Below are 3,690 nucleotides of genomic sequence, written 5' to 3'. Positions count from 1 at the left end.
AAAAAAAAAATTTTTGCCAAATTTTTGCTTTTTAAAAATTAAAAAAAAAAAGGGGCTTTTTAAAAAAAAGAAAAAGGGAAGACCAAAATGAAATTTTAATAATTCCAAAAACCCCCCCCCCCCCTGGAAGAAAACCCCTCCCGAGCAAAAAACCATCCCAACTATAGTTGAGTTAAAATGTTAAGTCGGGGAAATCATGGCACATAAAATAACCATAGCAATGTTTTTTCCCTTTTTTGTCTTTGTTTTTTCCGTCCTCATTTTATTGTAAAACCCGGGGAAATTTATCCCCCAATTCTCAAAAATTATCTTTATTTTTTCCCAGTCCACATTTTATTTTCCTTCTTTTTCTTTGAACCTTTTCCCTTTTTCTCCTTTTTTTTTTCCCTTCATTTTCCACCTTTACCACACCCCTTCGGATACCTGGGCGAGTTTTATCTTTTCCTTTGCATTTTTTCTAAAAGGAGGCTGGAGCTGATCTATGAGGACAATTTCTCTCCTTCCTAATCTTTATCGACGATCCTTCGTCTTTTTGGTCTTTGTTAAACACGGAAGCTTAAACAATAATATCGTGAACAATTTTTCTTTGTGTTTTCTCTTTTATTGCGATCTGTCACCGTCTCCAGGAATTGTAATCTTTTTACTGTTTTTGCTTTTCGTTTTAATTGTCTTTTTCCCCGTTTTTGGTCCGTGGGTTTATTGTTGAAGTCTCATACAAATATGTAGGGTTTTTAAAGACGGGATTCAAGACGTTAAAAACAGTGTTGCTATAATAATTATGATAGTGATAAAATGATAATGAAGGGTTAGAAGATTTGAAGATGATGTGAAAATGAAATGATAAGGGATAAGGTGAGATGATGATTTAGGGATGGATGATGAGAGATGATATGATGATGATGAGATGATGATGTATGATGATGATGAGATGTGTAAGAAAGAAAGATAAGGTGAGATGAGATGAGATGATAGATATGATAGATGGGGATGAGGATGAGGATGATGATGAGGTGAGGATGAGGATGGGGAGATGATGATGAGGATATGAGGAGGAGGAGGGGTAATGATAAGATAATGATGGGGGTGGTGTTAATGGTGATAATCGTAAAAGGGATGATGGAATGTTATAATAAAATAAAAATAATAATTTTATTATTATTTTATTATTTTATTATTATTATTTTTTATATATTATATTATTATCATTATTTTTTTTGGGTTTGTTATTATTTATAATGGCAAAAATAATATATTTTTTTTATTACATCAAATGATAAAAATAGTAGCAAAGTTGTGTAGCAGCATAAAAAATTGATAAAAATGATAGCAAAAAGATATGAGATTTCGTAACTACGTTTTGAAAATACTTATAAAACTTTCAATTTCTACACAATTTTTTTTCAAGGGTGTAAACAAACGTCCCTAAAGACATATCTAAAAAAAACTACCATTGACTTGAAAACGAAGGAATGGCTTCATATTCCATAGATCTTTCATTTTTTCTCTGACTTAAAATATACAGCCACGAGGCCTTACCCCCCCGAGGAAAAATTTTTCTTTTTCTTTCCTGACCCCTGAAATGTTGGTATTTTTCGTTCCCTCAAAGGATGTCTTTTTCCCTTTTTTCTTTTTCTGCCTGTTGCGTGGTAGTGTGCCCGTCATTCTTTCTGTTTTTCATTTGGTTGTCTTCTGATTCTTAATTTTTTAAATGTCTCTCGTCTGTTTCAAAATTTTTCCAATTGAAAAAATTTAACTTTTTTTCCTTTTCCTTTTTCTTACTGTTTCTGATATTAGCCCTTTTACCTTTTATAATCGAAAAAAAGTTTTTTCCCCTTCATTGAAAAAATACGCGTTGCATTCCATTTTAAACATTAGCGTAAACAGTATTTGATTCACGTAAATTCCATGCCGCGGGAATACTTTCGAAATTCAGCAGTTAATATTTTTGATTAGAAAATATATTTTTTTTGTTTTTATGTCAGCTAGTTTGTGGGGATTTAGTGCGGAAAATGAGATCAGTGGACGAATGGTAATATGTTCCAGAAAAGAAAAAATTCCCTCACCAAAATAACGTAAGAGCAAGTGGGGTGTTATATTTACCTTAAATTTTAAATCCATTGGGCTTTGACCCAGTCAAGATCTTTGGTGAGTGCATGCTGATCACCATTGCAATGATTTTTCTTGGTTTTGAAGCGGAGTTTCAGTAAGGACAGTATGCCTTACGTCGGGGGCTCATTTTTAACCTTCTTCATGTCGTTCTTATTTAGATTTTTTGATGGTTATTTGAACTTTTGGTAACAGCGGCTAAAGCTTGATACATTTTTGTTTTGTCTTCATCTTTTCTCTTTCACGAAAAAGTTTTCCCCTTGCCCAAAACAGGCATGAGAAAATCCCAAATGCGTGAGACATTAAACGCGGGCGCAGGGGATCCGATCGGGGGCCTCCCTTTGGGCCCGTTTGCAAGTTTGAGAATCATCTTCGACACCCCCCCATTTACCAATTTTGCCCGCCTAAGATGGAGGGGTAAGATAAAAATAGCCGAGCTCCGAAAAAGCTCGTTTAAAAAGTTAAGAGGGCGTTTTTTTTTCAGCACGTCGGCAAAAAAAGCGAAAATCGATTACAAATTTATGAACCGATTTGTCGAAAGGAACAAAAATACAGACAAGCTAGCCGACTGGCTGGCAGTGGTGGTTTATCCTGCCGGAAGAAGTAATGTGCCATGACACAAACAGCCAAACAGACTAACGGGTTTAAAAACCAAAAAAAAACGATATACCCACCGAAGGGTCGAAAAAAAAAACCTCCTCGAGCACTTTAAAGGGGAATAAAGAGTGTTCACAACTATAATTTAAGGCGGCGGGGACAGTGATGATCTTGGACAGAAACTCGGATGATAAGAGGAGCGAAAAAACGGCGCGGTGCCCAACTTACTGGACTCGCTGGCCAAAATTTTAAGAAAAAGGAGGGGAGGAGAGGTGCGGATTCAAATTTTTTGTTCGATTTTTTTTTCAACTTATCCAATTTACTTTAAGTCTTTTTACACAACGCAATAAAACAACGATAGTGGTATAATAATGATGTCAATTATAATAAATCATATAAGAAATGTAAAAATAAAAGTATTAATGACATAAATATTTGGGGATAATGAAAGATAATGGTAATGATAATGGTGATGATAATGATAATAATGATAATGATGATTATGATAATAATAGTAACAGCAATAATGATGATGGTAATAATAATAATAATGATAATGATAATAATAATAATAATAATAATAATAATAATAATAATAATAATAATAATATAATAATAATAATAATTAATATATAATAATAATAATGATAATAATAATAATAAAAACAATGACAATAATAATGATAATAATAATATTGATGACGATGATAGTAATGTTGATGATGATGATGATGATGATAATGCTGCTGCTGCTGCGTGCTGCGCTGCTGCTGATGATGAGTGATGATGATGATAATGATAATGATAATGATAATGATAATGATAATGATAATGATAATGATAATGATAATGATGATGATGATAATAATAAATAATAATAATAATTAAAATAATGGTATAATAATAATAATAATAATAATAATAATAACAATAATAACAATAATAATAATAATTAAAATCAAAGTACTAATTGAATATTAAGGAGAA

The sequence above is a fragment of the Penaeus monodon genome, chromosome 6 (assembly GCF_015228065.2).
Source record: "Penaeus monodon isolate SGIC_2016 chromosome 6, NSTDA_Pmon_1, whole genome shotgun sequence".
Classification (NCBI taxonomy): Eukaryota; Metazoa; Arthropoda; class Malacostraca; order Decapoda; family Penaeidae; genus Penaeus; species Penaeus monodon.
This window is presented reverse-complemented; position numbering follows the sequence as displayed.